General features: G+C 40.1%; 1 protein-coding gene across 2 annotated transcripts in view; it reads right to left on the reverse strand.

Moving 5' to 3' along the window:
- The window catches only part of GAS7 (growth arrest specific 7), a 313323-nt gene that overhangs the window by 156609 nt on the left and 128928 nt on the right, over positions 1–27786 (reverse strand). The gene's annotated exons all lie outside the window — the stretch shown is intronic.

A 27786-nucleotide genomic window follows, 5' to 3' on the forward strand; every position in this document is an offset into this window, starting at 1 on the left:
AGAATCACCATTGAAAGTTTATTTTCTTTGATACACAATAACTATCAAAGAAAAATCAGCAACTAGACGTTTCAGAATTCTGAAGAGGACAAGATCCCTTGAAGATGAAATGGCCAAGGGAGGTTTTTCATGGGACCAGAATTTATTTGTCAAAAATAAAGGGCTTGACCAGAACAGAAAAGAATTAGGAAAAAAAGTGGACTAAACCTGACTGTACAAATTAACTGATAAGATGTGAGAAAAGGTAGAGAAAAAAGCTGACTCCAAAGCGCAAAATTAGAACCAGAGAGAAGATAGCCAGCAGAAAAAAGTAGAGTTTATGAATCAGATATAAAATTTTAATGTGATTTATAACTGAGGGACATAGAACCTTTTGAACCTAGAACTGTAATATCTGCTTAGAGATAAAAATGAATCCTATAGGGAAAACTTATAGCCCTGCAAGCATTTTTCAGGAAGGAAGAAAGGGCCCACATAAATAACTTGACTTCCCAGCTCAAGATTTTAGAAAAGGACCAATAAAAGGAGTCTAAAGCAGGCAGAAGGAAAGAGATAATAAAACTTAGAGCAGAAATCAACTACATGGAAACCCAAAAGACTATCCGAAATATCAAGGACACCAAGAGCTGCTTCTTTGATAAAATAAACAAGATTGATAAACCACTAGCAAGACTCACAAAGAGAGAGAGAGAGAGAACCCTAATAAACCGAATCAGAAATGAAAAGGGGATATCACTACAGAAACCAAAGAAATTCAAAAGATCATCAGAGACTACTTTGAAAATCTGTATGCCATGAAACAAGAGAACCTAGAAGAAATTGATATATTCCTGGATTCCTATAATCTCCCAAAATTGAACTAAGAAGATCTGGAGTACCTGAATAAATCTATTAATATCAAGGAACTGAAACTGTAATCAAAAGTCTTCCCCAAAACAAAAGCCCAGGCCCAGATGGATTCACTAGCAAATTCTTCCAAACATTTAAAGAGGACCTATTGCCAGTTCTTCTCAAGCTTTTTCAGGAAATTGAAGAAACAAAAACCCTCCCAAACAGTTTCTATGAGGCTAATATCTTCCAAATACTAAAAGCAAACAAAGACACCACAAAAATAAAATTCAGGCCAATATCCCTGATGAACATGGATGCCAAGATTCTCAACAAAATATTAGCAAATAGAATTCAACAACTCATCCAAAAGATCATAAACCCCGACCAAGTGGGATTCTTCCCAGGAATGCAAGGATGGTTTAAGATCTGGAAATCAATCAACATAACCCATCATATCAACAAAAGAAAAAATAAGAACCATATGATCATATCAATAGATGCAGAGAAAGCATTTGACAAGATCCAGCACCTGTTTATGATAAAAACGCTTGCCAAAATGGGTATAGAAAGAACTTTCCTCAATAAAGTCAAAGCCATTTGCTACAAGCCTATGGCAAGCATCATCCTCAATGGGGAAAAACTAAAACTAAGGGCCTTCCCTCTAAGATCAGGGATGAGACAAGGATACCCACTCTCCCCACTTCTGTTCAGTATAGTACTGGAAATATTTGCAATAGTGGTTAGGCAAGTTAAAGATATTACGGGAATTCAGGTAGGAAAGGAAGAAATCAAGTTCTCACTATTTCCAGATAATCACTGTCACTGTCATCCCATTGCTCATCAATTTGCTCAAGCGGGCACCAGTAACATCTCTCATTGAGAACCCTAAAACCTTTACCAAGAAACTCCTAAAAACAATAGATTTGTATAGTAAAGTTGCAGGCTATAAAACCAATGCCCCAAAATCCATGGTTTTCCTATGGATTTATAATGAGAGAGAAGAAAGTGACATGAAAAGAGAAATCCTGTTCACAATCATGCCTCAGAAAATCAAGTACCTCAGAATAACTAAGGAGGTAAAGGACTTGTACAAAGAAAACTAAAAACCGCTACTTCAAGAAACACAAGAGGACATGAGGAAATGGAAAGATATTCCCTGCTCATAGATTGAGAGAATTAGCATTGTCAAAATGGCAATATGGACGATTCTCAAAAAATTAGAAATTGAGCTCCCATTTGACCCAGCAATACCACTCCTGTGAATATATCCCGGAGAGGCAAAAAGGTATAGTAGAAATGACATCTGCATTTGTATGTTCATTGCAGCACTGTTTACAATAGCCAAAATCTGGAAAAAAAGCAGAATGTCCAAAAACAGATGACTGGTTAAAGAAATTTTGATACATCTACACAATGGAATATTATGGCAGCTGTTAGAAAAGATGAAGTTATGAACTTCGTATGTAAGTGGATCAATATGGAAAGTATCATGTTAAGTGAAATGAGTCAGAAAGAGAGAGACAGACATAGAAAGATCGAACTCATCTTTGGAATATAAAGTAACAGAATGGGAGACTAACACCCAAGAGTAGTACAGATAAGGACCAGGAGGTCTGCTCTACAGCTTGGAAATTGGCCTCATACGCTGGGGGGAAAAGCAGCTGAGATAGAGAAGGGAACACCAAGCAGAGGATGTTGGAAGAACCCATTCAGGTTGAAAGATGCCTGCCAAAAGTAGACTAAAGACCGAACATGATGGCCACTCAATACTTCTACTACAAACTACAACACCCAAAAGGAGAGAGAACAAAATGAAATGCCCTGCCATAGAGGCAGGAAGTGATGGTGGGGGATGGGGTGGGTGTGGTGGGAGATGATGGGGGATGGGGTTGGGGTGGTGGGAGGGATACTGGGAACATTGGTGGAGGAGAATGGGAACTGGTGGAGGGTGGTAAACGATCACTGTATGGCTGAAATGCAAACATGAAAGTTTATAAGTTTGTAACTGTACCTCACCGTGATTCACTAATAAAATTTTTTAATGAATCCTATATGAATCATTTTTTAAAAAATGAATCCTAACTCTCAAGAGTTCAGAGTGTGGCATGCGGAGCAAGCAGCGCAGTGAACTGGAAGATCCCTCCTCGAGAAAGGTGCTCAAATGAGCACTTAGGTGAGAGGGGACTCCTGTGGTTTTATAAGTGTGCCGGGTGACTTTGTTTATAAGTGGATGGATGGACGTAGAGAGTATCATGCTAAGGAGGAAATGAGTCAGAAAGAGAGGGACAGACATAGAATGACTGCACTAATTTGTGGAATATTAAAAAAAATAAAAACATAGTATGAGACTAACACCCAGGGGGTCCAAAAAATTGCTCCATGTTTGGAATCCTGCTTCATGAGTTGGGGGAGAATGCAGTTGGGATAGAGAAGAAACCACTAAGTCAATGATGGTTGTAGGGATCGCTCAAGATGGGAGATGTGTGCTGAAAGTAGACAAAGAACCAAACATGATGGCCTATTAATATATGTACTGAAAATCATAATTCCCAGAAGTAGAGAGAGTATAAGAAGGAAATTATCTGCCAAAGAGGCAGGAGATAGGGTGGGGTAGGGGTGGCAGGAAGGACACTGGGGATATTGGTGTTGGAAAATGTATACTGGAGGAGGGATGGGAATTCAATCATTATATGACTGAAAACTCAATCATAAAAGTTTTGTAACTGTATCTCATGGTAATTCAATTAAAAAAAAAGGGTGCCAGAAGTAGAAGTGTAGTTGTCAGGACAGGCATCAATTCAGAGCCTCTCCTCCACAGATACAAGTGCTGCGGTTGGGGCAGCTGTGACACTGAGCAGCCGCCAGTTAAATTCCCCTCTCAGGGGAATTTAATCTCAGCCTCCATTAGCTAATTCTAACAAGGTCAGCCTGACTATCCCAATCCATACTGACCAATAGTCCACTAGCCTACTAGCCTACTCCAATCAAAATACTCCCAAAACTCACCAAAATAATAGCGAAAACAATAACATATACAAATCTCATATAAAAGAACACACTCCCTGAAGCTGAAGCTGCGCTAGGAGCAACAAACAGGAAGGTAATATCATTGAAGGGGAAAGAGGAGACCACCATCAACCTCCAGAGTCCTCCCTGGCAGTGAGAGAGGGACACTGATAGTGAACTGGAGGGATCCACCTCCACACTACTACAGCACTGTAGCACTGTCTTCCCATTGTTCATTGATTTGCTCGAGTGGGCACCAGTAATGTCTCCATTGTGAGACTTGTTACTGTTTTTGGCATATTACACCATGGGAAGCTTGCCAGGCTCTGCCGTGCAGGTGGGATACTCTCAGTAGCTTTCCGGGCTCTCTGAGAGGGACAGAGGAATTGAATCTGGGTGGGCCGCGTGCAAGGCAAATGCTCTACCCTCTGTGCTATCACTCCAGCCCAAGAGAAAACAGTGTAGATCCTTGCCACGAGGAGTGGACGAAGAAAGGAGCCCTGAAGCCTTAACCGGGAATATGGACTTACATAATCTCTCTGATAAAGAACTCAGAGGTGAAATGGGAGAAAGTTCAATGAACTCAAAGAAACAAAGGAACAGATATCCAATAAAATACAGGAGAATATGAAAGAAACAGTGGAAGAGACAGCCAATAAAATACAGAAAGAAATGAGAGCAGAAATAAGAAAGCTACAAAAAGAAATGTCACTAATAAAAAGTTCAGTAGATGAAAAATTCAAAACTCAGTGGATGTCCTCAATAGTAGAATGACAACAGCTGAAAACAGAATCAGAGATCTTGAATATGAGCTGTAGAAAGCATACAGGCTATAGGAAGCATACAGTAGAAGATAGAAAACAACCTCAAAATAGCTCAAGGGTGAACAAGAGATGTATGGGATGAACTCAAGAGGACCAACATAAGAATCACTAGAGTAACAGAAGGACAGGGAAGTAACCCCAATGAAGTAGCAACAATTAAAGACATCATTTCTGAGGAGTTCCCAGGGCTGGAGAATGTAGACATTCAGATCCAAGAAGCCTGAATAGTACTAGCTAAAAGAGACCATAATAAAAATACTCCAAGACATATCATAATCAGAATGACGAATACCATAGAGGCAACAATACTGCTAGCAGCAAGGTCAAAGAAGGAAATCACATACAAAGAAGCATCCCTTAGATTCACATCATACTTATCAGACAAAAGCATCTGAGCCCAAAGACAGTGGTGGGATATAGTGAAAAGAACTCAGTGAAATGAACTCCTCACCAAGAATACTTTATCCAGCTAGACTCTCACTTAGATTTAAAGGAATGATACACTACTTTGGGGATAAACAACAGCTAAGGAACTTCATAGACTCAAAACCAACTTTAAAAGAAGGACTGAAAGGGCTACAGTAAGACAAGAAAAACTCCACATGCAACAACCTTCTACAGAAAGACTGCACCAAACCTCAGGACAATAATCTCTCTCAATGTCAATGGTCTAAATGCGCCAATTAAGAGACACAGAGTGGCAAAAAATCGATTAAAAAACTAAATCCAACATTATGCTGCCTACAATAAACATATCTGAATAATGTGAGCAAACACAGACTCAAAGGATGGAATACAATCATTCAAGCAAACAACTCACTTAAAAAAAACAGGGTGGCCATTCTAGTATCCGACAAGATAGATATCAGACTGATAAAGATTAGAAGGGAAAGCAAAAGTCCATTTCTTAATAATAAAGGAGTGATTGCACTCCTAAAAGTAAATGCACCCAATGAGGGGCCAGCAAAATAATTATAACAGTTGCTAATAGATTTCAAAGAGAACATTGGTAGCAACACAATAGTAATTGGAGACATCAACACTGCTTTATCACCTTTTGATAGATAAACAAGATTAAAACTCAGCAAGGAAGTACTGACTCTGAAAGAAGAAAGAGAAGAGAGGGCTAATTGATGTATTTTATCTCCCCCCAAATCAATACACAATCTTTTTCAGTGCACATAGAACATATTACAAGATAGATCACATACTGGGCCACAAAACATACCTCAATACAATCAAGAAGATAGAAATTGTATCAACTATCTTTTTAGAGCAGGTACACTGAAGATAGAAATTAATCACACACTTTAGAAAAATCAAACCAAACACCTGGAAATTAAATAACTCAATGCTAAACAACCAGTGGATTAGAGAGGAAATCAAGGAAGAAAGAAAAATCAGAAGATTTCTGCAAACAATTTAGAATGAAGACACAATCTATCAGAACCTATGGGACACAGCTAAAGTGGTGTTAAGAGGGAAGTTTTAGCTCTGCAAGCATTCATCTGGAAGGAAGAAAGGGACCACATCAATAACTTGACTTCCCAGCTCAAGATTTTAGAAAAGGACCAACAAAAGGAGACCAAACCATGCAGGTGGAAAGAAATAAAATTTAGAGCAGAAATCAACAAGCTGAATTCCACAAAAAATAATCCAAAAGATCAATGAAACCAGGAGATGGTTCTTAGAAAAAATAAACAAGAAAAACCACTAGCAAGACTAACAAAGACTAAAAGATTAACACCTGCTTATGATGAAAAATCTCAGCAAAATGGTAATTGAAGGAACTTCCCTCAATATAGTCAAAACCATATACCTTAAAGGAGAAAGACGGAAAGCCTTCCCTCTGGTATCAGGGACAAGACAAGGATGCCCACTCTCAACACTTCTATTCAATATAGTACTGAAAGTACTTGCCATAGCAGTTAGGGAAGAAAAAGATATTAAGGGCATCCAGACAGGAAAGGAAGAAATCAAGCTCTTACTATTTGCAGATGACATGATACTATCCTTAGAGAACCCTAAAACCTCTACCAAGCAGCTTGTAAAAACAATGGACTTGTATAGTAAAGTGGCAGGTTACAAAATCAATACCCAAAAGTAAATGTATTTCCTACAAGCAAATAACAAAAGAGAAGAAAGTGATATAAAAAAAAATTCCTGATCATAATTATGCCTCAGAAAGTCAAGCACTTTGGGATCAGCTTAACTACAGAGGTAAACAATCTGTGCAAAACTTTTTTTTTTATTAAATGCTAGTTCAAGAAATAAAAGAGGACACTAGGAAGTGGAGACATATCCCCTGTTCATGAATTGGGAGAATTAACATTGTTAAAATGGCAATACTCCCCAAAGCATTATATAGATTCAATGCGATGCTTATTAGGATACCTATGACATTTTTCTAAGAAGTTGGTCAAACATTCCTGAAATTTATATGGATCAATAAACCCCCACAAATATCTAAAGTAAGTCTTGGATAAAAAGAAGATGGGAAGCATCACCTCTCCCAACTTCAAACAGCATGGTATTGGAATAGACAGACCTGCACCAATGGAATAGGGTTGAATATCCTGACACACACCCTCAAATATATGATCACTTAATCTTTGATAAGGGAGCAAAAAAATTGAAGTGTAGCCAGAAAAGTCTCTTTAACAAGTGGTGCTGGCTAAACTGGACAGCTTCATGCAAAAAAAAAAAAACCCAGAACAGGTTAATCCTTCTATTTACCACCATGCACAAAGTAATATCAAAATAGATTAAAGACCTCAATATTAGACCAGGATCCATAAAGTATATGGAAGAAAATATATGCAAAACCCTCCACAATATTGAAGCTATAGGTATCTTCAAAGATGAAACACCACTGACCAAGTAAGTGGAAGCAAAAATTAGCAAATGGGACTACCTTAAACTAAGAAGCCTCTGCATCTCAAAAGAAACAGTGACCAAGATACAAAGAATAGCCTATGGAATGGGAAAGTTTATTCAACCAATACCCTTCCGATAAGGGGTAAGGCACTGGTTGAACTCTACAAGAAAAAAAAAAACATCCAGCCCCATCAGAAAATGGGACAATGAAATGAACAGAAACTTTCTCAAACAAGAAATTCTAATGGTCAAAAGGTACATGAAAATATGCTCTTCATCACTTATTATCAATAAACAAGATGCCGATCAAAACAACAATAAAATATCATCTCACACCATAGAGACTGGCACACATCCATAATAATGAGTGCTGGAACAGATGTGGGTAGAAAGGGCCTCTCCTTCATTGTTGGTGGGAAAGCAGATTGGTTAAGCCATTTTGGTAAACAATATGGGCATTCTTCAAAAAGCTATAAATTGAGCTCCCATTTGACCCAGCAATACCACTTCTGTGAATAAACCCTCAGGGCCCAAAAACACACAGCAGAAACAGCATCTGCACTTCTATATTCACTATTCACAATAGCCAGAATCTGGAAACAACCTGAGTGTCTGAGAACAGATGAATGGATAAAGAAACAATGACACATCTACACAATGGAATACTATGCAGCTGTTAGGAAAAATGAAATCATTAAATTTGTCTATAAATGAATGGACATGGAAAGTATCATGTTGAATGAGTCAGAAGGAAAAATAGAATGTAGGTATAGAATGACTATTCCTTTGTGGTATATAAAAATTATATAGTTGAGAACTAATACCCATGGTCAGGGAAAACAGGGGCTAGGAGGATTTGTCAATAGTTTGATCTAACCACAAATGTGTGTGGGGATAAGGATAGATAAGATAGAGAAGAGACCAGTGTGACAATCATAGTTGGGAATGAAACACTGGACAAAAACTGGGTGTTAAAATTAGGCAAAGGGGTGTTCTTGGTAACCTTGTAGCATCAATATTGCAAACCACAATGCCCAAAAGGGGGGGGGGGAGGGAGAGAGAGAGAGAGAGAGAGAGAGAGAGAGAGAGAGAGAGAGAGAGAGAGAGAGAGAGAGAGGGGAAAAGTGCCTGCCATAGAGGCAGACTGTGAGTGGGAAGTGTGTGTGTGTGGGGTGTACGGGAGGGATTATAAACATGTAGTGCATATACACAATGGAATACTATGCAGCTGTAAGAAATAATGAAACAATGTTATTTCCTGCAATTTTTTTTTTTTTTGCTTTTTGGGTCACACCTGGCAATGCTCAGAGGTTACTCCTGGCTCTGAACTCAGGAATGACTCCTGGCGGTGCTCAGGGGACCATATGGGATGCTGGAAATCGAACCCAGTCGGCCGCGTGCAAGACAAACATCCTACTCGCTGTGCTATGCTCCAGCCCCCTCCTGCAATGTGTTTGAAACTGGAATATATCATGTTAAGTGAAATAAATCCAGAAGAAGAAAGACAAACACAGGAAGATCTCACTTATCTATGGTATACAGAATACTGGATGAGAAAATGTATTGTAGCAAAGGGGGGATGCCCAGATCACCTTTTTTTTTTTTTAAATTGAATCACTGTAAGATATGCTGTTACAAAGTTGCTCATGAAATGATTTGATTCCAGATATACAATATTCCAACATCCATCCCTTCACCACTGTACATTTCCCACCACCAATGTCCCCAGTTTCCCTCCCACTAACCCTCCTGACTCCCCCCAGCCTATCTCTATGACAGTCACTCCTCTCTCTCTCTCTCTCTCTCACTGTCTCTCTCTCTCTCTCCCTCTCTCCCTTCCTTCCTCTCCACCCCCCTCTCTCTTTTACTCCTTGCTTAGATCATCCTTGACCTCAGTGTTTAAAGAGGAAAATGACAGAGAAGGAAAGAAATCAAGAGGCAAAGAAGAGAACAGGAAGTAAAGGGTGAACAGACACTGGGCTTTAGTTATATTGGTGATACGGGTGAATGGTATAGCTATATAGCCCAAATACAGACTCAATAAATGAAAACATGAGATCTAAGCTGCAACCGCTAGATCTCTGTATTATGTCTGTCATGTTGATAGGCAAGGATGGGTTGGTGGTTGGGGGTCAGGAGGGAATATGGGAGCACTGGTGGAAGGAGATGGGAACGGTGTTGAAATAGTATATGCCTAAAACTCAGCTATCAATGACTTTATAAATCACAGTTCTTTACTTTTTTTTTTAAATAAAGGAATCAGAAGAAAATGTCAGGAAACTGCTAAAATGCAGAGTTGAGAATACATTGAAAGAGGAACAGAAAATCTCAATAGAGGAATTAACAACAAAAATAGAATAATAACATGGAATCAAAAAAAATTAGGTAGGGATTATATGAAAATTTCTCATTTTAATTGACACTAGTAGTTATGGACAAATATAAAAGTAAAATCAGTAAAGTACAAAGGGAAAAACTTAAAGTGCCTGTCCCAAAAGGGCAAAGTGAAATAAAGAAAGGGAACAAAACAATCCATAAGGAATTTCCATAAGAAAAAAGCAACAAAAATATATTAAAATTAATAATCAACTGCAAAAATAAGAGAAGATAATTTTAAATATCAATCATGCAGGCATGAAAAGCAGAGAAATTACCTAGGAAATAAATTTTCCTCAGACTTCTCTTGTTCTCAGGATTCCTTCTAAAACACAATCTCAGGAGACAGGGATTTTTAGAAATTTTTATTATTATTATTGTTATTATTATTATTTTTAATGAATCACTGTGAGATACAGTTACAGACTTACAAACTTTCATGCTTATGTTTCAGTCATACAATGATCGAGTACTCATCCCTCCACCAGTGCCCATTCTCCACCACCAATGCTCTCAGCATCCCTCCCACATTCCCCTCATTCCCCCCAACCCCCATCCTGCCTCTGTGGCAGGCAGATTTCCTTTTTATTCGCTCTCTCTTTCAGGGTGTTGTGGCCTGCAATGCAGGTATTAAGTGGTCATCATGTTCCATCTATAGTCTACATTCAGCATGCATCTCCCATCCCAAGCGGGCCCTCCAAGCACCCTCTACTTGGTGGTCCTCTATCTGAGCTACCTCTTTCCCCCCAGCATGTGAGGCTGGTTTCCAGGCTTTGGAGCTGACCTCCTATTCCTTGTCTCCACTATCTTTGGGTGTTAGTCTCCCATTTTGTTACTTTATATTCCACAAGTGAGTGCAATCTTCTTATGTCTGTCCTCTCTTTCAAGACAGGGATCTTTGGGGGCTGGAGCGATAGCACAGTGGGTAGGGTGCTTGCCTTGCACGTGGCCGATCCGGGTTCAATCCCCAGCATCCCATATGGTCCCCTGAGCACTGCCAGGAGTAACTCCTGAGTGCAAAGCCAGGAGTAACCCCTCTGCATCATCAGGTGAGACCCAAAAAGCAAAAAAAAAAAAAAAAAAAAGACAGGGATCTTTATATCTTTATTTGCTCCTGCTTATTGCTTTCAAACAGTGTCTACATCTGGGCCGGCACTGGACCCGAGACAGTGCTAGAGAACAAATGCCACTCTCAAACTTTGACTCATTGTCTTTGTTTGGCTTGAACTGTGGTGAAAAAAAACTGAAATATGAATCTGAATTTCTGTTATACTATTATTAATAATTTTTATCTTTCTTATTCTGCATTTTGGGGTACATCCAGCATGCTCAGGGATCACTCCTATATCTCTGTGCTCAGGGATCATACATGGGGTGCCAACAACTAAAGCCATGTCGGCCTCATTCAAGGCAAGTGCCCCACTGGCTTCGCCATCATTTCAGTCCCCGAGTGTCTATTCTAAAAGTATGTGCCCAAAGAATATCTACCTAAATCTTATATACTATTAATATATTTCAATAATTTAAAAAGGAGTTGGGGTCAGTGATGTAGATTAACAATAGAGCACTTTCCTGGCATGAGTGAGGCCCCAAGTTCCAACCCAGAGATGAAAGAAAGAAAGAAAGAAAGAAAGAAAGAAAGAAAGAAAGAAAGAAAGAAAGAAAGAAAGAAAGAAAGAAAGAAAGAAAGAAAGAAAGAAAGAAAGAAAGAAAGAAAGAGGGGATACCGGGGCAGCCCCAGCCGGGGCCGGTGCTCGGCTCCGGCCGAGTTTCGACCTGGGTGCCCTTGCCTCTGCACAGCCGGTGGATGTGGAATGAGCGGGAACCAGAGACAGCTTTAGGATTTGGGGTTCCAGCAAGTGCTTGCACCCATGTATGGAGACTGTGAACTAAGCTTTTGCAACATGCTATTCCAGGAAGGGAAATGATTCATTTTCCAACTTAAATTTCCACGGACTTAATTACTATAATACAGAAATTGTAAACCACGCGGCCGTGGACATTTTATCTCTTCATTCTCATCAGTGAAAACTTATTATCAAATATTTCCTTGTTAAGGATGAACCGGGAGCCGCGGCACGAGAAACATACCCTCCGCGCCTATTGACTGTGATCCTGAGTTCTCCTAACCCATTTTGGCACCAGAGCGGATTCTTGCAGCCATCCATTTTGACTGTGAACTGAGCTAAAATATTAAAAACCCAAAACCGCGCGGCCGCAGTAGCGGCCGCGCAGACTTAAAGTCTTCACTCTTAGCAATCAAGAGAAATTATTAGATGATGCATATTCAGCAGGCCTGATTGTTGGGGAAAATTTCCAATCAATAATAGTGAGTTCTGTATGGAAATATGGAATGTACTCAATATATATAGAGAGAATAATGGGATTATCATTAGCTACTTGGATGGGGGGTGGGGTGGGAGAGGGGTGTATTGGGGTTCTTGGTGGTGGAACGGGTGCACTGGTGAAGGGATGGTGGTTTAATCAGTATTTGACTGTGACTTAAACCTGAAATCTTTGTATTTTTTTCCTTTTTTTCACGGTGGTTCAATAAAATATTTCTTAAAAAAAAACAAATATTTCCTTGTTAATAGAGCTGTATTCTTGGGGGATAAATTCCAACAAAAATAGTGAGTCTGTTTTGAAACTCTAACAACAATAGTGAGTTGTGTGTTGAAATCTGGAATGTAATCAAGGTAAAGAGAAAAGGAAGTGAAATTATCACTCACGCACGGGGTGGGGGGTTGGGGGGCGAGGTGTGGGATGTATACTGTTTTTTTTGCTTATTTGTTTTTTTTTTTTTTTATTGGTGGTGGAATATGGGCACTGATGAAGGGATGGGTGTTTGAGCATTGTATAACTGAGATATAAGCCTGAGAACTTTGTAACTTTCCACTTGGTGACTCAATAAAATAAATTAAAAAGAAAGAAAGAAAAAGAAAGAAAGAAAGAAAGAAAGAAAGAAAGAAAGAAAGAAAGAAAGAGAGAGAGAGAGAGAGAGAAAGAAAGAAAGAAAGAAAGAAAGAAAGAAAGAAAGAAAGAAAGAAAGAAAGAAAGAAAGAAAGAAAGAAAGAAAGAGAGAGAGAGAAAGGGAGAAAGAAGAGAGAAAGAAAGAAAGAAAGAAAGAAAGAAAGAAAGAAAGAAAGAAAGAAAGAAAGAAAGAAAGAAAGAAAGAAAGAAAGAAAAAGAAAGGGAGGGGAGAAAGAAAGAGAGGCAGAGAGAGACAGAGACAGAGACAGAGAGGAGGGCAGGGGAAAGAGAGGCAAAGAGAGAGACATTCTTTCTGGCAGACAAATCAAGATTTCACTCACTAATACCCCAAACAAGAGGAGATACATCAAAATCAGCAAGATGGCAATTGGTAAATCCGTATTAAATTATCCGTATTAAAGGCAATTTAACCTGTAATACAGAAGTTTAAAGTGGCTGTATAAAGGCATGAGAGCCATTTGTTATTCTCTGCAGCCGCCCCTCGCCCCGAGTTTCAGACCCACTGTACGTATGTGATGGATTGTCTAGCTTGGGGGTGAATCTGGTGGTTGAGGATTTCCCTTGGCGCTTCCCTCTACTCCTCTTCCATTCAGAACCAGGGCACATCTTCACTCAGTTACACTGTTACAGGCTCCGACAGGCACTTGACGCTTCTAGTCATGCAGAGTGAGCATTTGGAGCAGACGCTGTCTTTTCTCTCCCAGCACGGGCTGACAGTGGAGGAACTATTCGCGCTTTGGAACGCTGTGCTGGGAGTCTCCATTTCCTCCCTCCACCCAAGGATTTTATGTTGTATAAAACACCAGTGTCCAATTTCTTTACCAAGGGAGTTCAGTAATAATTTTCTACATATTTAAAGTCCATATCGAATGAAATAAGTCATAGTCTGCCCCTTAAACCAAGAACTAATTAACCATCCAGCAGACAATGTATTCTATCATCAAAACTTCCTTCATGTCATCTTCTCTTTAAGAGTTGTCCCTTAACTCTTACATCTTAGCTCTTAAATCGCAGAATGAGGCAAGATCTCACTGTGGAAAATAACACTAAGGAAAAACACACCAAAAAAATTCTAATAAAGATGATATTTGTATTTTGGGTTTCCTCTAGTTGTCTTATTGCTATCTGCCATATTTTCTTTTTTTGTAATTATAAAAATAAAAATTTTAATTCATCCTTATTTTTAATTTTGTTTATAAAATTGCTTTCAATCAAAAATATTACCTTCCCTCATCAGCATATAATTCTAAATATAACATGACCCAAATTATGTAGAAAAAATATATACAAGGAAAAAAATGAGGAAAAGGATGTTAAGTATGTTTAGTTTATATTTTTTCAAGTTTTTATAATGAACATATTATTTTTAACATAGATTTAGAAATTAACCACTAGTGAGTTAATGCAAGAACATAGTTTTATATAAAGTATTTAGAAGATATTTGTCATTACACTCTCCTTGACATATTCCATCTTATCAGCCCCCAAAATGAACAGTACCAGATTAGGGTTCTCCCTATTATCTTTCAAATGATGGAGAGTCCTATGATGGGGCACTTATTTCCAAAACCAGAAAAGAACCTTATAAACTCATGCAAGATTGAAACAAAACTAGATATGTAGAGGGCTTTAGAGTGCACTGAATTCCATGTAGCCAGTTCAGTCTCTGCATGCATTTATACCCTTTGGGTACTGTTAACCTAATATATTGTTGCCGTCATGTCTGGAGAATTAGTTTTGGTTCACTGGCATGGCAGAAACCAGTGCCCTTCCTAGGATCCTTCCCTGCTTCACCGAACAATGTTTCTTTTATTATCATAGCTTTCTCTATAAAGTCTGGCTCTCTGCTCAAATACACCTTATATATTTGGTTGGTTTGTGGGCCACATCCGGCAGTGCTTGGAGCTTACACCTGGCTCTGTGCTCACTCCTGGATGGCTCAGGGTGCTGGAGACAGAACGCAGGTCAGCCATGTGTAAGGCGAGTGCCCTATCTGCTGTCCTACCTCTCTGGGACATTGTTTGTAGCATGTGAACCCCCATGAATGGAGGGTACTCATGGAAGAAACAACTGTGTGTATACAATAATGAAGTCATAAATAAACTGAATTTTTGCTTTTTGAAAATGTTCTTTCCCTTTTTTTTAAGTACCTTTTTGATGAAATGTTCTATTACACTAGGAATCTGGAAGATTCCAGAGTCTTCTAAAAATCATGAAGGATTCCCAGAAGCAAGGTGTGCTGAGATATATTGAGGGCTGGGTGAGTTAACAGCAGAAGATAGAATCTCTACAAAATATTTGGTTGCATGTGGATATCCCAAACCCCCAGTCAATCTCTAAATCCAATTTTTCCCTTAAAGAGATTAGAGAATGCTCAAGGATTGGTTCAATCTGACTAGCCACACAGCTGTGGACAGGTCACTTTACCACTTGAGCTCCTCTTTTCACTTTTCCACAGGTGAAAATGGAACTACTATAACTTAGTCCACAGAATTCTTCTAGTGATTTAAAGGGCTAAAATGATGGTAGATAGTCTGTAAAGCATTTCCTTGACACATACCTACCCACGCTAAAATGTGAAGCAAATTCTAAGGAAATTTATCGAAATCTCATGTAGCAATATTGCTTTACCATTGAAATGCACTCTGATTTTACCCCCATCCTATATTTGGGCTGGATAACACATTATATACATATAATTTATATATATATATATGTTCATGGCTTGTGACTTAAAACTCACAAAATACTATTTTACTTGGTTCCAACTTCTTTCTTAGAGTTCCTTCCTTCCTTTCCCTTCCTCTACATGGAAAGTTACTAGCAAAGTTCTCTTTACCCCTCTTTTCCTGACACACTCAGCGGAGATGTGTGCTCCCAGTCTAACTATCCCAGCACCCAGAGACTTTAGCCCACTTAAAGTGATTCTTATTACAATCTTAAAAGATTTTCTTTTTTCACAGTAAGTGCTCAAAATTTAAGATTAAGTGCACTAAAAATATTTGTCAAGGTGCATTAAAAGTATTTGTCAAACCTTCTGCTATAAAGACGTTTTTTGTTTGTTTGCTTTTTTCTTTTTTGGGTGGTCACACCCAGCGATGCACAGGGGTCACTCCTGGCTCTGCACTCAAGAATTATCCCTGCTCAGGGGACCATAGGGGATGCTGGGAATCGAACCTGGGTCAGCTGCGTGCAAGGCAAGAGCCCTACCTGCTGTGCTATCACTCCTGCCCCTGCTATAAAGATTTTTGACTGAAGAAAATTACACTGTAGTTCTGACTTGCCAAGAAACCCATTCTTTAGAGGACTCTGTGGCTGGTGATGCCCTCTCCTGCAGCAGGGGATGGCTTGTGCTTTCGGAGTTACTCTGCTCTTAGACCCTTCATGCTCCCTCTGGGGGTAGAACGCTGTCCATACAGATTCACACTGTTGGCAACCTGACTCACCACAGTATTGGGGGAAAAATTCAATATACCATCAGTGGAAGAGAGGGAGGAATCACGTCTATGAAAACACAAATGCCACACCGAAAATGGCTAAAGTTACACAAACCCAACTTTTCTCAACTCCAACTTCTGTGCTCTTTCTCGAAATCTAACTGGCTTCCAAGGCCGTTACGTAATTCAGTTTTCACTACACGGCTCCCACAGCTCGAGGCATGAGAGCCCCCCAGGCTAGCCACCCTTGCTTTACTTGCGAGTCCAGTGTGTGTGCTCAGGAGCATCCTCAAGCCCACGACAATGTGCCGCTAGCGTGCAGCACAGGTGGGAGGTCAGGCTCCAGACCTCCTCTGTGCATGAAGAGCTTCATGGCACCAGGCATGGTGGCACTGCTCTGGGCTTCGCCCTCATCTCAGTGGGGGAAACTGACTCCAAAAGTCCCTCCAAGCTTCTCCTGAGAACTCCTGAGAATTCTATATGACTTATTCACATAGGGACCACCCTTGACAACTACAAAAACAACACGAAGACAAGAGACATTCGATCTAGAACAAGGAATCAGAATCAAAGGAACTCAGACGATGCTCTTCCCACAAACCTCACCTCACATCCCACCTCTGCCTGAGGGGCTTGCTCTTCTTCTGGGAGTCTTGGATTCTCTACAGCCCAGACTCACTAAAGTTATAAGATGGGGCGATGTTTATGTGCTGGGGGAGAATAGAAAAAAATTATCAAAACTCCCTTCAAAGCAAAATCAAGCCTCAAACAACAAGTCTATCCAAGATGTCTCGCCTCACCTGTTCCAGTGAGTATCTAGCACATGCACTGTGAAGGACCAGCTGGATCCTAACTCCTATCAGCCCTATAGTCCATTCTCTGAGAAATCTGTCATACTGGTCATTTTCTGCGAATGGTTCCACATTCATTGCTTCCCCACAGCATTTATTAATTCACTGTGTAAAGCAGCATTTATATATATAGAAAGTTGCAGCCACGCAGGTTAGCATTAAAATAGATTTGGTGTTGCTGTAGCAACGAAACAAATGATATTCAAAATGATAGAGAAAGTATTATGCAATTGAGAAAACATGTCCACAGCCTTCCAGGCCAGCTGCACTGTTCCCCTGGGGAGTGGGCGGTATAGCTTCCAGGGAAGGGCCTGATTCTCCATGACCCTCCTCCTCCCAATTAGGTCACCAGATCCAGCTTCAGCTGTTGCCATGACCCTTCGCACAGGCAATTCCTAACTCCTGCTGGAGCTGATCTGAGTCCAAGACTCTGAGCGAATATTAGGTTATTGACTGGTCTATCAATTTGCAAAGTGTTCTATTCCTCATCTGTGTAACAGTGCAAGAGGAAACAGCCTGTAGTCCTGGTGCTAAAGATACATCTGGAGGAAAAGGTGATTTCCATCACTGCTCACTACAGTGAGATTCCAGGGACATTGGTGTGCCCTCTGAGACTCAGCCTAAAATAATAAGGGGAATTCAGGATGATGGAAAACAAGCATTTTCTCCATTTGCTACCTCCTTTTTTGACTTTCCTCATTTCCCTTCCTCTGGGACTTGGTCCTACCAAGCACATCCTGGATCTTGCTGCCATATTCGAGAACAGAGGCTTCTAGCTCTTGGAAGAACCTTAAAATGAAAGGAAGAAACCTTCACTATTCATTCTTGTTTAATCAGTCTTGTTCAATACAGCTACCAGAATATTCACAAACTAAAGGCAGCAATTCTAATATCCAAGGAACCTCCAAAATACTGGAATTTTCCAAACCACTCTCTAAGACTTTCAAATATTCATTTACACATTTCAAAATTAGGCACAAACTAGAATGAATAAAATGAGAAATACAGACAATGCCAAGTACCAACAAGGGCACAGAACGATTAGAAGCCTCTGAGAATGCAAAATAACAGCTTTCTCTGGAGAACAGTTTGGGAGTTAAAGTGATATAGTCATGTGTCACTTAACCTTGTAATGGTCAACAATAGACAACTTACGGTGCCGCATAATAGACCATTAGGCTGTACATGCACCCCAGGTGTATACTATACCATCTAGATTTATGTAATTATAATCTATAATTCTTTCACTGAGAATGAGTGAAAGAATCTCCTACCCCTGAGCCAGGCTGTCTTCACCGGGGCCCCCTCAGAAGGGGGCTGGTTGAGTTTCCCTTCCCACCCTAAGCAGAGCCCCAGCAGCCGAAAACCTCCAGAACCCAGCCACAGCCATGCTCAAGGCCACTCTACACACACTTGGGTGAGCCTCACCCATGAAGGAACCAACAGAGGAACCCAAGTATGCAGGACCTGTGGTTGGGCTGAGATCTCCAAATCTGCTCAGATCAGGACTGGGCTTCCTCCACCCAGATCCCCAGTTTTCCAGTAGCGTGGCAATCACACCCACAAACTGTCCCCAGCGCCATGTAATCTTGTCAACGGCCAAGATCCAGAGACTATAAAACAAAGCTCAGGGTTGGGGGAGAGGCGCTGGAGTGATAGCATAGTGGTAGGGCATTTGCCTTGCATGCAGCCGACCTGGGTTCATTCCCAGAATCCCATATAGTCCCCTGAGCACTGCCAGGAGTAATTCCTGAGTGCAGAGCCAGGAGTAACCCCTGTCCCCTGTGCATTGCTGGGTGTGACCCAAAAAGCAAAAAAAAAAAAAAAAAAAAAAAAAAAGCTCCCAGAAGAGAGCAATGCAGAATCTCACATGGCAGAGCCTGGCTAGCCACCCATGGAATTTTCGATATGCCAAAAGCAGTATCAATAATGGGCCTTATTCCTTTGACCCTAAATGCAACAGGGACAAATGGAGACATTACTGGTGCCCACTTGAGCAAATCAATGAGCAATGGGACAACAATGATACAGAATTCTTTCACATTAAATTGGCCAGTGATATATTTCTCAGGACACAACCTTATTAAGTTAAAAGTGACTTTCCAGACCCCAAAGTCACTATCCAGTTAAAATTTAACTCCATCTATATCACCCTATTTAAAATTTTAGAATTTCTAAAACATTTCATTCTCTATGACACCGATGTACCAAGAATAGCACACCACATTTGATAGTGTATAAAGTAGATGCAACCAATCTTGATAAATACACATATACATATGTGTGTATGTATATACATATATATAAATATATGTATACACACATATTAGCACACAAGGCTCAACCTCTTATATTACTTGTATAAGTAATCTCTTATACAAGGGATTAATAGCTCCAAGGTGATATATAACAATTTTCACACATTTTGCTCTAAGAAAACCCTTTTGGATCATTTTTAGCCAACTATTCATTACAAACAATACAAAAGAAATTATTTAGTACCTGTCTTTGGGGCAGGCTTGGTTGTTGGGGGGGGCAATTCAAAATAATGGTGGTGGAAAGGTGTAATGGTGGTGGGACTGGTGTTGGAATACTGAATGTATTAAATTATTGTGAGCAATTTTATAAAAATAAAATTTTTTAAAAACTTAAAAAAGAGAAAAGTCACTATACACCTTCAAGATTTCCCAGAAATCCTACTCCTAAGTATTGAGAAATGAAAATATATGTCTATATTGACATAGCAGCTTTATTCATAAATCCTCAAGCTATAAAGATCTCCAAAAGTTCTCAATGGATTTACCATGGTAAATAGTATTTATCAATGAAAAAATGTGCAACAATCTGGAACCATATCATAGGTAATAGTTGGGAAGCCAGTTACAAAAGGTTATATGCCATATAGTTCCTTTTATACAGCTTTCTCAAAAAGAAAACTAGTGGGTAGATGACACTAGTAGAGGTTTAATTTGGGAGGATAGAAGGCAGAGAGAGGATATGAGGGAGGTTTTTGGAGGCAATGGAACTGTCCTGCATCCAGCTTAGACTCCTAAATTAGAAACACTGGGTTGGCTCCCTAGGACAATTTTAGTAGGCACTTTGGCTGAGAGAGTCAAACACATACTAACATTTGGTGACAAATGCCCTCCATATACCAGTGGGGATCACAAGGGCTTCACCTCTTTTTTCTCAAAACAAAAATCCATGGATATATGCATTATCCTGCATATCCCAGTTGTTTACTATTTTTTCTTTTCTTTTTTCTTTTTATCCACTTACCTCTGCCTTTAGCCTGACCCCAGCATGGCCATTTCTTTTTCTTTTTTTTTCTCAATTTTTATCTCTCTCTCTCTCTCTCTCTTTTCTTTCTCTCTCTCTCTCTCTCTCTCTCTCTTTATTTTACTGAATCATCGTGAGATAGTTACAAGCTTTCATGTTTGGGTTACAATCACACAATGATCAAACACCCATCCCTCCACCAGTGCACATTCCCCACCACCAATATCCCAGGTATACCCCCCTTTCCCACCCTCCCCCTGCCTCCATGGCAGACAATATTCCCCATACTCTCTCTCTACTTTTGGGCATTATGTCTTGCAACACAGACACTGAGAGGTCATCTTGTTTGGTCCATTATCTACTTTCGGCATGCATCTCCCATTCTGACTGGTTCATCCAGCCATCATTTTCTTAGTGATCCCTTCTCTATTCCATCTTCCTTCTCCCCTTCACTCGTGAAACAGTCTTCCAGCTATAGGGAAATCCTCCTGGCCCTTGTATGTTACCTGCTGCCTTAAGGTAGTCTCATTGAACTTTGGTGCTTGGAGTATAGAATAGCATGGCCATTTCTCTGCGGAGAGAAGCACCAAAGTTCAATGTGACTCCCTAAGGCAGCAGGTAACATGAAACTGATTACTGCTGGGATGCCTAGGAGGAAAGTCACTTTGACCTAAAGCAAAGATACAGAGAAGTCCTCAGCTGTGCATACCCCCCACACCAACTCTGATGACCTAGCCAGGCTCTGAAGCTAAGGCCAGAACTCTTAATTCACAGAACATTTCTTAAAGGAACTGCATGGTTCTCTTAATCCACAGAACATTTCTTGAGGAAACTGAAGAAAAACACACAACTTCCTACTTAACCCTAAACAACAACTTCAAAGATCCTTTGCGTGGTTTTTGGCTCCAGAGACACGCAGAGATGATAGATCACAAAGAAGAAATCAAAACCACGTGAATTTCACATTCAGCAAAATAAACAGAATAACCACATTAGAGTTGGACCAGAAAATCAGTGACCTCTATTTTTTTTTGGCTCAGAACCCAGGTTTGGTGGCCCCCAGAATAGGCTGGGCTTCCAGCCTCCCCTCCCTTCCCATGGCACTTACATAAACCACGCGAGGGATACTCAGCAGGCTCCTTGGCAAGATTTCTGTTAGCAAGCAATGATACTTCTGCTCAGATCTCAGTGTTTTATCAATTTTTTAAAAAATATTCATTTTTGTAATGAAGTTGAAGATAGTTAGGTTTCTCTTCTAGTGTTATCCAAATATGCACAAGCACGAGCAGGATTACACCACATGACAGCTCCAGGAGACTCTACTTATTGCTGCTGTAACCAATGACTGCAAACTTTGTACTTAAAACTATACAAACTTACGTCTTAGTTTTGTGGTTCACTGGGGTAAAATCAATGTGTTGGTAGTTCTGTCTTCGACCTGATACTAGGAAAGTGTCTGCTTCCTTGTCTTTTTTAACATCTACAAGATCTCCGCATTCATTTCATGGTCCATAGCCCTTTCCCCCCTCTTCAAAACAAGCAATTGTGGGTTGGTCTTGACACATCTATCTTGCTGAATCTCTCTTAAGTGCCTCTTTTCCACTCATAAATTTATTTCTTAATGATTATATTGGACCTACTTGGATAATCTCCCAATCCCAAAGTCTAATAATTTGCAAGTAAACTTTAACTGCAACTTTAATCCCCCCTTAGCCTTATAACCTAACATACTCATACTCCAGTGATGAGGACATGGGCATCATTAGGAAGGATATATTTATATGCCTTGGGGGATACTGATATTTAGTCAGTAGGAAAGGGATGATGCTTAATATTGCATATGCAAGGATAACCCGTTTACAACAAGAGGTTATCTGGCCCAAAATGTCAATAGTGCTAAAGCTAAGGAACTCTGCTACAGTCCAGTACCTACAAGAATTTAGTTAGTTCTTAGTGTCTCTAGCAGGTCTATTTCTACAGAGGCCAAATGCAGAACTTTTAGAGATCACAAATAGATTCTGACCCACAATTAAGAAGGACTGTCTTATCCTTGTCTTAAATATTTAAAATCATCCTATTGATCCTCATATAATTTGAAAAAAATATATACAAACTTAAAAAATACTGTAAATGAGTCTTGTCTATTGAAGGTATATGAATACAGATCATTTTTATGGTGATTCCAAATAACTTAGCTGATTCTGATTCACTACTACTGCTGTTTTGTCCCAGAAATCCCTTACATTTAGCACACCCAAAGCTGCTAATTCCCACACCATTTCTTCCCTCCTCTGAAAGAACTTAGCTATCATTAGTTGCTAATAATTAGTAGCAGCCCTGTAGATCTCAGTTCCTACACAAACTGTCTTCTTGGTCCCTCTCCTCCTATCCCCACTTTCAGGTAGGTTTTCAAAGAAGCCATGCTCTCTGTGGATAAGCCTTGTAGTATTTAGGGCAGCCAGGAAAGGAAAGGGTTACACAGAAGACCCTGCTCAGCCCATATAGAGAATAAAGGCTACGCCATCCCCTGTAAAGGATGACTTCCACTGAAAGCAACTCCCTCCCTATCCAAGGTCCTATTCTCTTATATTCTAGTGGTTCATTTTGTGGGTATTCCTCTGCAGAGATCAGCAGGCAAGGCCTGTTGATATCACTTGCTTCATGCTGACAACAGGAATCTCTGTTCCCTCCTGCCCTACCTAAATGATGGACAGAGCATAGTATTACCTGGTGTATGTTAGTTTGCACGCAGACATCCATGTGTCACTATAAGTAACACCCTTGTAAAAAGCTTGTTATTCTTCACTCAATGCTTATGTAATATCTCTGGGCAATTGCCTAGCATATTCAGTCAAATATACCATCTCTGTCCCAAAGCACTGAAAGAATGTCTCTAGTGAAGCCCTGACACCATGTCAGCATGAGATATTTTGCACCAGATACAAGATGACATGGGTCAATGTTGTCCACAGAGCACGCTATGCTTTTTCACTTTGTGCATCTACAATAGACTAGATAATCCATTCAGACCCTAAAACCATAGTGCCAAGCAAGACAGAAAGACTGCCCACAGAGAGCTCAAATCCAATGAGTTCCTCATGGTCATATTATCTCATTCAGTAATCATAACAATTCACTTTTATTCAGATAATCACCACAGCAATAAACACATGACATTTATAATTCATTTGACTCTTCAACTAAGTTCAACTAAGCCTCTCATTAATATTTTAGCACACCCCTATAAAGTAGGTTCTGTAATAATAAAGTAGATCCACATGGAGGAATCAAGGGGAGTATGTGTGTCTATATTTACATTGTTATTTACATATCTAAAGTCAAATGCCTCCTGAAGAAAAGTAAGCCCAGTTCTCTCATTTAAGGAGGTGGAAAGGGGACAGAAGTAGCCACTTCCACCCAGTCACAACAGATCCTCAGTTGCTCAGCCACCAGTGAGTCAACTCCCTAATGATGTTTCCCTTAGAGTGGGAGTGCTCACCCTCACTTCCCTTTTACATTCCCCAAACTCAGATTTCCCCATATTCAACATTAGTCATCATGAGTTCAAAGATGCTTTGATGATGATATTTTGAAATAAAGATGGCTCTTGAAAAACATGAGTTTGAACTGCTGAGTCCACTTATAAGTGAATTTTTTTCCATTAGTGGGTTCCACAATGGGTTTCACAGCTGCAGATGTCAATTAGTTAAATCTTCAGATACAAGAGGACCACTTATAAGGTATTTGAGCATTGTGGATTTTTGTACCTTTAGTGTTTCTGACCAATTCCCTTGCAGGTGTGAAGAGACAATTATAGGTAAATTTTGGGGGAGTCAACAATTACACTCACATTTTCAAATGCAGAGAGGTCCCCAGAGAGTTGGTGCTAAGAACTTCACTCCTTTCATTGTCAAGTGTTAACTGTACAATGGCTACTGCTACCACAACAATAACTTTGCAGCTCCATTAACTCCCTTAACTCATTGTGTACCGGCTGGTGAGTCAAATTTTCACACTCAGATATTTTTTTTTAATGAATGAATCACCGTGAGGTACTGTTACAGACTTACAAACTTTTGTGCTTATGTTTCAGTCATATAATAATCGAACACCCATCCCTCCACCAGTGCCCATTCACCACCACCAATATTCCCAGTATCTCTCCCACCACCCCCACCCAATCCTCCCACCCCACCCCTACCCCCCCGCCTCTGTGACAGACACATTCCCTTTTACTCTCTCTCTCCTTTTGGGTATTGTGGTTTGCAATACAGGTATTAAATGGCCATCATGTTCGGTCTATAGTTTATTTCAGCACACAACAAGCGGGCCCTCTAAGCATCCTTTACTTGGTCGTCCCTTCTGTATCTGAGCTACCTTTTCCCCTAGCATGTGAGCCAGCTTCCAAGACATGGAGCAATCATCCTTGACCTTCTCTCTACTATCCTTGGGTGTTAGTCTCCCATTCTGTTTCTTTTTATTCCACAAATGAGTGCAGTCCTTCTATGTCTGTCCTTCTCTTTCTGACTCATTTCACTTAGCATGATACTCACTATGTTGATCCACTTATATGCAAATTTCATGACTTCCATCTTTTCTAACAAATGCATAGTATTCCACTGTGTAGATGTAACAAAGTTTCTTCAACCAGTCATCTAGTCTCAGGCACTCAGGTTTTTTCCATATTCTGGCTACTGTAAACAGTGCTGCAATAAACATAAAGGTACAGATGTCATTTCTACTGTAATTTTTTTTTTTACATCTCCAGGATGTATTTCGAGAAATGGTATTGCTGGGTCAAATGAGAGACCAATTTATAAATTTTTTGAGAAGCGTCCATACTGCTTTCCAAAAGGGCTGAACAGTCGGCATTCTACCAGCAGTGCAGGAGAGTCCCTTTCTCCCCACATCCACGCCAACAGCAGTTGCTTTTGTTCTTTTGGATGTGTGCCAGTCTCTGTGGTGTGAGGTGGTATCCCATTGTTGTTTTGATCTGCATCTGCCTGATGATGAGTGAAGATTTTTTCATGTGCCTTTTGGCCATTCAGATTTCTTCTTTGAGAAAGTTTCTGTTCATTTCTTCGCCCCATTTTATAATGGGATTTGATGTTTTCTTCTTGTAGAGTTCAACCAGTGCCTTGTATATCCTTGATATCAATCCTTTATCAGATGGGTACTGGGTGACTATCCTTTCCCATTCTGTAGATTGTCTTTGTATTCTGGTCAGTATTTCTTTTGAGGTGCAGAAGCTTCTTAGTTTAAGACAGTCCCATTTGTTTATCTGTTTCCAATTGCACGGTCAGTGGCATGTCATCTTTTAAAATGCCTTTAGCTTCAATGTCATGGAGGGTTTTGCCGACCTTTTCTTCAATGTACCTTATGGACTCTGGTCTGATGCTCAGGTCTTTAATGCACTTTGACCTGACTTTTGTGCCTGGTGTCAGGTAGAGGTCTGAGCCCATTTTTTTTTTTTTTTGCCTGTAGCTGTCCAGCTTTGCCAGCACCATTTGTCACAGAAGCTTTCCTTGATCCACTTCACATGTTTTGCTCCCTTATCAAAGATTAGATGATCACATACTTGACGCACACTCATATTTTCTAAAAGTATTTGGCCATTGTGAATTTACAAAATTAATCATGATTGGGTTTCAGGCATTGGGTTTGAGACCAGGGAGAAATGACAAACTAACGTTATCCTACAACCAATGTCTGCTTCCCTCCACCAGTGCCCACACACCCCACCCTCCATTTGCCTCCCACCCACTAGTCTGCTTCTAAGAGAGTTGCTTTTAATCATAATAATAGTGAAGTTTTTTCACTGTAGCTTATCAAACTGTTGCTGTGTTGCTGACAGGGATTCATAAATAATACTTTATCACTTTTGAGCACTACCTCCTCCTCCCAGTACACGTCCCTCCACCACAGACGTTGCCTCCTCCCTGTCCTATCCCCACCCCACTCAAGTGGCATATTTCCACCTGAGTAGTCATTCTCATGTTCTTTGTGCCCACTGTCTTTGTGTATTCATTATTCCACCATTATGCGTCTCTATATCCCATATATGAAAGAGCTCATTCTATGTCAGTCTCTTTCCCTCTAATTTTACTTAGCATGATAGTCTCCACTTCTCTCCATGTTGCAGCAAACTTCATGACTATCTTTTCTTATGGTGAGTAATATTCCATTATGTATATATGCCACAGTTTCTAGGACACTTGGGTTGTTTCCAGGTTTAGCTATTGTGGATAGTGAGATCAGGAACAAAGGGGTGCAAATATCTCTTCTCCATTTTGTTTTTGGGCCCTTGGGCATTTTGGGTCAATGAGTATATTCCAAAAAGTTGAGTTGCTGGGTCAAATGGAAGGGTAATTCCGAGATGCTTTAGGAATGTTCATGCTGCTTTCCAGAAAGGCTAGACCAGTAGGCATTCCCACCAGCACACTTGAGATTCTTAAGGCAGATGGAAAGCCTTAATGATTTTTGGCATTTTGAAGCATACTATGGGTAAGATTCTGGCCTGAAAGTCATCACAGGCTCTAAAGGCAGCATACCAGGCTCAGAAATGATCCAACTTGAAAGCCATTTATAGCTACTAAATGCTATATGTGTTTGTCTCACAAACACACACTCACACTCCTGTTCTGGTGATAGCACCCTGACTTTCCTTTGGGGAAGTACTTTCTTCCCACTCTTGATCACTGTCAATTGTGGAGGCAGGTACCTTCACCTTCCCATTGAGCATATCCAGGCCATCCTACCCACGATAGTGATTAGTTACATAGTGATGCAGGGATATATTGCCTGCATCAGTCATCCACCCAATGTCTGGAAATTCACTGGTATTATTAGGAAAAGAAAGAAGTATTATGCTAGGATGTAAGCCTGAAGCTGCAGACCTTAAAAAATCTCTCTGAGAATGCCCTGCCATAGAGGCAAGGTGGGGTGGTGGGGGATGGGGTGGGGGTGGTGAGAGGGATACTGAGATCATTGGTAGAGGTGAATGGGCACTGGTGGAGGGATGGGTAAATGATCACTGTGTGAGTAGAATGCAAACACAAAGGTTCATAGGTTTGTAACTGTACATCACAGTGATTCACTAATAAAAAAAATTTTTTAAATAAAACAATGAATGTTTGAAAAAAAAAATCTCCCTGAGAAAAGAAGCAATGTAAAGAATGAGTTGGTGAGGAAGAGTTGGGGGGTGGGGGGTGGGGAAGACCAAGGGAGAAATAAGATATGCTGATTTTGTGGAGTTTCTTCACCAAAACATAGGTGAAACTTAAATTCCAAACCTTGGGAATGTTTTATGATAGC

The sequence above is a fragment of the Sorex araneus genome, chromosome 6, assembly GCF_027595985.1.
Source record: "Sorex araneus isolate mSorAra2 chromosome 6, mSorAra2.pri, whole genome shotgun sequence".
Taxonomy (NCBI): Eukaryota; Metazoa; Chordata; class Mammalia; order Eulipotyphla; family Soricidae; genus Sorex; species Sorex araneus.